Below are 9,582 nucleotides of genomic sequence, written 5' to 3' on the forward strand. Positions count from 1 at the left end.
CCCAAAGACCCAAGAGAGAGTGGGCAAGTCAGAGTCCGATAGCCCAAAAAGAGAGTGGGCAATCGGACTAAGGAAGGTGGGTACAGGTAGTACCACCGGTAACCCAGAGTGGACTTAGGTTCTGGGTGGAAAGCGGCCGGGTGACCAGGTGCACATGGGCCTTTTTGGGTGACCAGGTGCACGAGGGCCTTTTTGGGTGACCAGGTGCACGAGGTCCATTTTGGGTGACCAGGTGCACGAGGTCCATTTTGGGTGACCAGGTGCACGAGGTCCATTTTGGGTGACCAGGTGCACGCGGTTCTTAACAGCGCGGCTATCTGCTTTATTGCCGGGGAAGGGTGCTTAAGTGTGGGTGCCCTGGTTCACCTGGTGTGCAAGGTTGTGGAGGTGGGGGGGGGTCCCCTGCTGGAATCATCCCCGGAAATAGAGGGTTGTTCCCCGGGTGGTGAGTGAGGGCCTAACTGCCTGTATGTGTACTCTCATGCCCAGAGAGAGAGGCCTGTTCCTGGATAGGGAGTTAGGCCTTTAGGTCTGAAGGTCAATAGTTCCACTGTCCTTAAGGGGGGCAGAGCAGTCAGCCTCTGTGGAGGTGAGCTGCTCTGTCCCCCTTTTTTTTTGGCCTAATTCCCCAATCACCATACCCAGAGTTGGACATAGTGCAATTTCTGTGATTTATTTACCATCCATTTTGGGTTACCAGATGCACGTTTTCAATCACCAGGTGCACAACAATGTGTATCCATCAGAATAGTTTAAACAGTCCATAAAGCACTCAGGACGGGCGCCCATGGATAGAGGGCCATGGATAGATGCCCACTATCATAGTCCCATAGTGGGTATTAATATCAGAATGACCGACAAGTGCATTTAGGACAGTCTTTTTATTTTTAGGTTACCAGGTGCCTACCTTCAAACACCTTACGAGGTGACTACTTTAAATTAGGAGATTATTTTTAGGTTACCAGTTGACCGGCTATTTATTTTTTCCTGCCAAAATCGGTCTTTTTCATAAAATGATTAAAAATACTTCCCGAGGGGCTAGAGGTCCCAAATTTCGTCTCATACCCTCTCTCTCAATGGGCAACAAGTAGAGCATGTCAAAAACAAATTGCCCTAACAGGCACCTATGTTTCCGGTAACATCCACTATTTTCCAAAAACTTAAAACACGATTTTCTATTAAAATGTTCTATACAAAAACGGTTTTAATTCAATGTAAATTATCGTCTATTTGTGCCCTTTCGTTTAAAAAAAAACCCATCCAGATTGGATATGTACTTTTTGATTTATTCACGTTTTGGTGTTTCAGCATATAGCCCAAGATGGCTGCCAACAAAGGTCAAATAAGGCCTTGAGGCCAGATAGAGGCATATAAACTGGTTAGGGGTGTTTGGCCTTTAGGCTTGTATGTCCCTTCATCCCATGAGAGAGAGTTTAGCCTTTTAAGCCTCTCTGTGTCCTCTCATTCCCAGAAAAAGTCATTTTACCGGTTAGGTCAAATAAGGCCTTGAGGCCTGTTTGTGACCTCTGATGCCCAGATAGAGGCATATAAACTGGTTAGGGGTGTTTGGCCTTTAGGCTTGTATGTCCCTTCATCCCATGAGAGAGAGTTTAGCCTTTTAAGCCTCTCTGTGTCCTCTCATTCCCAGAAAAAGTCCCTTTACAGGTTAGGTCAAATAAGGCCTTGAGGCCTGTTTGTGACCTCTGATGCCCAGATAGAGGCATATAAACTGGTTAGGGGTGTTTGGCCTTTAGGCTTGTATGTCCCTTCATCCCATGAGAGAGAGTTTAGCCTTTTAAGCCTCTCTGTGTCCTCTCATTCCCAGAAAAAGTCATTTTACCGGTTAGGTCAAATAAGGCCTTGAGGCCTGTTTGTGACCTCTGATGCCCAGATAGAGGCATATAAACTGGTTAGGGGTGTTTGGCCTTTAGGCTTGTATGTCCCTTCATCCCATGAGAGAGAGTTTAGCCTTTTAAGCCTCTCTGTGTCCTCTCATTCCCAGAAAAAGTCCCTTTACAGGTTAGGTCAAATAAGGCCTTGAGGCCTGTTTGTGACCTCTGATGCCCAGATAGAGGCATATAAACTGGTTAGGGGTGTTTGGCCTTTAGGCTTGTATGTCCCTTCATCCCATGAGAGAGAGTTTAGCCTTTTAAGCCTCTCTGTGTCCTCTCATTCTCTGAAAAAGGCATGTCAACCGGTTAGGTCAAATAAGGCCTTGAGGCCTGTTTGTGACCTCTGATGCCCAGATAGAGGCATATAACCTGGTTAGGGGTGTTTGGCCTTTAGGCCTGTATGTCCCTTCATCCCATGAGAGAGAGTTTAACCTTTTAAGCCTCTCTGTGTCCTCTCATTCTCTGAAAAAGGCATGTCAACCGGTTAGGTCAAATAAGGCCTTGAGGCCTGTTTGTGACCTCTGATGCCCAGATAGAGGCATATAACCTGGTTAGGGGTGTTTGGCCTTTAGGCCTGTATGTCCCTTCATCCCATGAGAGAGAGTTTAACCTTTTAAGCCTCTCTGTGTCCTCTCATTCTCTGAAAAAGGCATGTCAACCGGTTAGGTCAAATAAGGCCTTGAGGCCAGGGCAGTGGGTTTTGTCCCAGGCCAGGCCAGTGGCTTTCTGGCCTATGGGCCTATGGGCCTATGGACCTATGGTCCTTTTTTTGGTTATCAGGCCCCTGTGGGGGAAAAAAAATGATTACCCAGGCCTGGCATGAACACTTGACCCGGTGATTGTGAGTCAAGCTCCCTAACCATTAAGCCATACAGCCTTTCGTGAGTAAAGAGACAGCGATGTGAGCTTTATAGTCAAATTCTCCTTCCCCGTCCATTTTGTCCCATATTGGGCCTCTGCTGGGGCCCACACCTGGTGCCCACACCTTGGGCTGTGGGTTAGCAGGCCCTGTGGGGAAAAAAAGACGCTGATCCTTGCGGGTCTCGAACCCTTGCCTGACAATTCTCAGGCAAGTCCGCTACCCACAGGGCCAAACGTCCTTTCACGAATAAAGAGACAACGAGGTGAGCTTTATGGTCAAATTCTCCTTCCCCGTCCAATTAGTCCCATATTGGGCCACAGGTGGGGCGCATTAAGCCCTGGTTAGGGTTAGGTGTTTGTTTGAGCAAACAGAGAGACACGGAGGAAGGCAGGAGAGAGAAGCTATGAGTAGCAGACCAAGACGCGACTGTGGACTTTGTTGTAAACAGAATATAGTGCGGCTAGATCGACATTTGAAGTCTGTACATGCACTTAAGTTCGGTACTATGGAATGGACGAATGCTATGCAATTTAGCCGGTTTTCGACTGAGAGACAGCAGCCCGAATCAGTGCTTGAACCGCGGCCGGAGGACCCTGTGATTTTGCAGCAGCTGGTGGACGAGGGTGAGCAGCAGCTAGTGGACGAGGGTGAGCAGCAGCAGCTGGTGGCCGAGGGGGATCAGACGGCAGGTTCTTCGGCGGCGGTGCAGCCAACCAGTCAGGTCCGTAGTGAACTGTGCTCGGAACCGAGGGAGCAAGGCTGCGTCGTGGCGACTTCTACTGAGAGCGAGAGTGATGAAGACGGCGGTGTGCCATCCCGAATGCAGGTTTGGAGTAATGCAATTTTGACTCAGTATGAACACTATATTGTGGGTACAGCCCCTTCAGTTAAACGAATTGACAATAGTCGCACCAGTATGTCCCGAGTACGGGAATTCCTCCGCATTATGTCGGAGGACAAGGCCAATGAAGGACTGTGTTTTCTGGATAACTACAGACGTGTGTCTGTGTGGTATGCTCAATGTGACGGCCGTGGTTTGGCACCATCCACCTTAAAAATGTACCGAGCTGATGTTAGAGGTTTCCTCAATTATCTTATTCAGTTCCGGCCAAATGGTATGCAAGCTAAGGTCGTTGCAATTCGAAAGATGTTACTGTGCTTGGCGAAGATGGACAGGGACTCGCGGCAGAGCCAGGCAACGCATAGGGCAAAATTCCGCCAACGCTGCAGGGACGAGGTGCTCAGCGCTGCGGAGTTAAAACGCTTTGTTGAGCTAAGCAATCGAGCCATTCCTTCAGTTCTCAGTAGGCTGGAGGAACGTGCCACATGCTCTGACAGGCGTAGGTTTGCAGCTCTCATGTCCAGCCGGTTGGCCATATTTAATGGCACTCGACGATCCCCAGTCACAATGTTTAGTGTGACTGATTTCAGTGAAATAACCCCTGAAGGTGGGGGTTATCAGATGTCTATAGCTTCCCACAAAACTAACTATAGCTTCGGGGAGTGCAGAATTGTTCTATGTCAGGAGGAATACACTTGGCTTCAACGATTCCATAAAATCAGGCCTCATCTGAGTGGATTGACCTCAGACACAGAACTGTTCTTTTTCACATCCTGCGGTCAACCCTACGGTAATCTGTGTGAGTATGTGGGGCAAATCTTTGAAGAGTTTGGCATTGGAAGTAAAGTGACCTTTGGTACAATTCGACGCAGTGTTGCCACGTTGAACTTTAACCAAGGCTCAGTTACAGACCGGGGAACTGTTGCTGACCATATGTGTCACTCTCTGGAAACCCAGGCACGTCACTACAGGTACCATAATCTGCCCAAAAATGCCAGCCGGGCCCGGGCACTGATTGAGGGTCAAATCAATCAATGATTAACTGATTAAATAAAGCATATTTGTTTGAAATTCACCCTTGTATTTGTGTCATTATGCATTAAAATGATTAAAAATGTGTTTAATCCGCATCCACAAAAATATGTGAAAGTGTCCATAAATAATTTAATTTTTGGGTTACCGGGTGCACGGGTCTATTTTGGGTTACCAGATGCACGTTTTCAATCACCAGGTGCACGGGTCTATTTCCTCCTCCAGCACTTGGCTAACAGTCCATAAAGCACCCAGGACGGCCCTGAGTGAAAGAGGGCCGTAGTAGGGTGCTCCTATAGCGGGCATTAAAATCAGAATGACCGTTAAATGCATTTATGACCATATTTGTATTTTTGGGTTACCGCTTCCATAGCAATCAGTATCCATCGTGAAATTTCAAAGTGTCCATAATGCACTCAGGTCGCCCCCGACAGAGAGAGGGCCGTAGTAGGGTGTTTCCATAGCGGGCATTAATATCAGAATGACCCTTAAATGCATTTAGGACCATATTTGTATTTTTGGGTTACCGCTTCCATAGCAATCAGTATCCATCGTGATATTTTAAACAGCCAATAAAGCACTCATCGGTATTTTTCATAAAATGATTAAAAATACTTCCCGAGGGGCTAGAGGTCCCAAATTTCGTCTCATACCCTCTCTCTCAATGGGCAACAAGTAGAGCATGTCAAAAACAAATTGCCCTAACAGGCACCTATGTTTCCGGTAACATTCACTATTTTCCCAAAACTTAAAACGCAATTTTCTATTAAAATGTTCTATACAAAAACGGTTCTAATTAAATGTAAATTATCGTCTATTTGTGCCCTTTCGTTTAAAAAAAACCCCATCCAGATTGGATATGTACTTTTTGATTTATTCACGTTTTGGTGTACCGGCATATAGCCCATATAGCCCAAGATGGCTGTAACCGGACAGTATTTTAATATTTAGGTTCCCAGGTGCACATTTTCAATCACCAGGTGCACGGAGGTATAGGGTCCCCCATGGATAAAGGTCCGTATTAGGGTGGTCCCAAGTGGGCATTCATTTTTTGTAACACCGCTAATGTAATTTTTGGGTTACCGGGTGCACGGGTCTATTTTGGGTTACCAGATGCACGGTTTCAATCACCAGGTGCACGGCTCTATTTCCTCCTCCAGCACTTGTCTAACAGTCCATAAAGCACCCAGGACGGCCCTGAGTGAAAGAGGGCCGTAGTAGGGTGCTCCTATAGCGGGCATTAAAATCAGAATGACCGTTAAATGCATTTATGACCATATTTGTGTTTTTGGGTTACCAGATGCACGGTTTCAATCACCAGGTGCACGGCTCTATTTCCTCCTCCAGCACTTGTCAAACAGTCCATAAAGCACCCAGGACGGCCCTGAGTGAAAGAGGGCCGTAGTAGGGTGCTCCTATAGCGGGCATTAAAATCAGAATGACCGTTAAATGCATTTATGACCATATTTGTGTTTTTGGGTTACCGCTTCTATAGCAATCAGTATCCATCGTGAAATTTCAAAGTGTCCATAATGCACTCAGGTCGCCCCCGACAGAGAGAGGGCCGTAGTAGGGTGTTTCCATAGCGGGCATTAATATCAGAATGACCCTTAAATGCATTTAGGACCATATTTGTATTTTTGGGTTACCGCTTCCATAGCAATCAGTATCCATCGTGATATTTTAAACAGCCAATAAAGCACTCATCGGTATTTTTCATAAAATGATTAAAAATACTTCCCGAGGGGCTAGAGGTCCCAAATTTCGTCTCATACCCTCTCTCTCAATGGGCAACAAGTAGAGCATGTCAAAAACAAATTGCCCTAACAGGCACCTATGTTTCCGGTAACATTCACTATTTTCCCAAAACTTAAAACGCAATTTTCTATTAAAATGTTCTATACAAAAACGGTTCTAATTAAAAGTAAATTATCGTCTATTTGTGCCCTTTCGTTTAAAAAAAACCCCATCCAGATTGGATATGTACTTTTTGATTTATTCACGTTTTGGTGTACCGGCATATAGCCCATATAGCCCAAGATGGCTGTAACCGGACAGTATTTTAATATTTAGGTTCCCAGGTGCACATTTTCAATCACCAGGTGCACGGAGGTATAGGGTCCCCCATGGATAAAGGTCCGTATTAGGGTGGTCCCAAGCGGGCATTCATTTTTTGTAACACCGCTAATGTAATTTTTGGGTTACCAGATGCACGTTTTCAATCACCAGGTGCACGGCTGTGAAAAGTGTGGACTCTGCCATTTTTCCGACCAATTTCTGTAATTTTCAGAAAATGATTAAAAATACTTCCCGAAGAGCTAGAGGTCCCAAATTTCGTCTCATACCCTCTCTCGTGATGGGCAACAATTGCATCATATCAAAAACATTTCGCATTCACAGGCACCTATGTTTCCTGTAACATTCACTTTTTTCCCAAAACTTAAAACACGATTTTCTATTAAAATGTTTTCTACAAAAACGGTTTTAATTCCATGTAAATGCTCGTCTATATGTGCCCTTTCGTTTAAAATAAACCCCATCCAGATTGGATGTGTACTTTTTGATTTATTCACGTTTTGTGTTTAACAGAATTTTACCCCCAATTGCGGGATACACATAAACCCAGTGAGGTTCCGAGATTACATCGATAAATTGGCCTGAACGTCAATTACACACTTGGGGGTGGGTCGACCAGACAGGTACCGGCGCGAAATCAGAAACCTGGTTTTTGACAACAAGACTTCCATGTCCTAGAGAGACGGGGGTGGTGTCAAACTGATCAGGCCGAATAGAAAATAAGTACTGGGTACTTTTGAGGGATGTGAGCCCCTCGTAACCATGGTAATTTGGACATTTTCCGCCGGCGTCCGATTTAGTGGTTGGAACAGACCCTTCGGCGTCCGATTTATCCTAACTTTTGAGCCACGTTTCCCAGCTTGGTGATGGGAGGATATTGAGCTCTGCCCCGGCAGTTGCTCTATCCCAGCTATTACCTTGTGGGTTTGGTTCATCAATGACCATGGTTCTGGTCCAATGAAGGTGCCTGTCCCTTCGGCGACCGATTGGTGGTTGTTTAGTCCCGGTGAGGGCTAGCTCTCCAGTCCAGTCCCATACTTGTTTCACGGTGCGTCTCCATGGTTGTCCTCTGTTGTCCAGGGAGTTTAATTTCCTCTGACTGATTTGCATTCGTTTTCCACCTGGGAGGGACTCTATCGGCCGGCCTTTGGCTGGTGTTCTGATGGATGTTCCCTCCCGACCCAAGTGGATTTGCCTCTATCGGGGGAGCCCCTTTCGGAATTTTGGTCCCCTAATTTCGATACACTCCAGCCGCGCAACGTTCGTGCGATTTCGAGCCGAACTGTCTGACCAAGTGGCCCTCCATTGGTGTTCCGGTGCGGGGAGTGGCACACTCAGGCTGCGAAGCATGTGGTGATGGTCATCCCGTAACGCATCGGCACCAAAAACACGTATTCTCAAACCCTGTCTTCAAATGTGGACCTACCCGGTTGACCCAAGCGGTCTGTCTGAGGCCGGGCAGCGTCCGGGAAACCAAAGTATTTGGGTTCCGGGGAGTATGGTTGCAAAGCTGAAATTTAAAGGAATTGACGGAAGGGCACCACCAGGAGTGGGGCCTGCGGCTTAATTTGACTCAACACCGAAAACCTCACCCAGGCCGGACGGGATTGACAGGTTGAAAGCGGATCACACACTGAGCGGATCAGCGTGTGTCTACCCTTCACAGAGAGGAATTCCCAGTAAGCGCGGGTCATAAGCTCCGGTCCCTGCCCTTTGTACACACCGCCCGTCACTACTACCGATTGGAGAGGTCCTCGGATCGGCCCCGCTGAGGTCGGTCACGGCCCTGGCGGAGCGCCGAGAAGACGATCAATCTTGACTATCTAGAGGAAGTAAAAGTCGTAACAAGGTTTCCGTAGGTGAACCTGCGGAAGGATCATTAACGGGTTGCCAGCCGCCGGCATGGGGCTGAGCACCGAAAATCCAGCTATGCTGCGGGTTGGGTAGGGTAGGGGGCTCACGCCTCCCGCCTCTCTCTTCTCCCGGCGCGGGTGTCATCGGTCCTAGCCCGCTTCCCCGCATTCCCCCCTTTGCCTGGGATGTGCCCGACTGGCTCCATCCCCTTTCCCCATTAGCCACGGTTGCATGACTCACCTATGGGCGGGTGGAGAGGCCGCTACCGAAGGGGACTGGGGGTGTCCGGTGAACCGGGACTTCCCAAAATGGTCTAACACTGATGTAAGCGGCTTGAGTATCGCCCCGTATCCTCGCGCGGCACTGGGAACCCAGTCAACTTCTCTGCGCCCCGGCGTAGGTGGGGGTTCAATGTCTGCGCGGCTTCCCTGGCGCTTCGGCGACGAGGACGCAAGCGCAGCTCCCGGAAGCCTCCCTATTCTTAAACCTTTGTCTTTGAACTTATGGCCTGGCGCTCTGGCGAAGTGCGGGTGGAGGAAAGGAGGGTAACCTCCCCATCTCTGCCCGGCCTCTGGCCTCTGCGTGCGTAATGAGAAAAACAAGAGTACAACTCTTAGCGGTGGATCACTCGGCTCGTGCGTCGATGAAGAACGCAGCTAGCTGCGAGAACTAATGTGAATTGCAGGACACATTGATCATTGACACTTCGAACGCACTTTGCGGCCCCATGTTCCTCCTGGGGCTACGCCTGTCTGAGGGTCGCTTTGTCATCAATCGGAACCTCTGGGTTTCCGCAGCTGGGGCAGCTGGGGCAGTCATGTGGTGTATAGAAGACCGCTTTGCCCAGTGTCGATCGGGGGCCTGAGTCCTTCTGATCGAGGCTCAGCCCGTGGACGGTGTGAGGCCGGTAACGGAAGGGAGTCGGGTTCAGATCCCCGAATTTGGAGTGGCGGAGATGGGCGCCGCGAGGCGTCCAGTGCGGTAATGTGACCGATCCCGGAGAAGCTGGCGGGAGCCCCGGGGAG

At 48.4% G+C, this 9,582-nt stretch overlaps 1 non-coding gene across 1 annotated transcript; it reads left to right on the top strand.

Annotated features, from left to right (window-relative positions):
- Positions 1–9,165: 9,165 nt before the first annotated feature.
- On the top strand, positions 9,166–9,319 carry LOC116362151 (5.8S ribosomal RNA). Its single transcript, XR_004207712.1, has one exon. It is a non-coding gene; the product is annotated as a 5.8S ribosomal RNA (ribosomal RNA).
- Positions 9,320–9,582: the final 263 nt, after the last annotated feature.

This window comes from Oncorhynchus kisutch, unplaced genomic scaffold (assembly GCF_002021735.2).
Source record: "Oncorhynchus kisutch isolate 150728-3 unplaced genomic scaffold, Okis_V2 scaffold796, whole genome shotgun sequence".
NCBI classification, from domain to species: domain Eukaryota; kingdom Metazoa; phylum Chordata; class Actinopteri; order Salmoniformes; family Salmonidae; genus Oncorhynchus; species Oncorhynchus kisutch.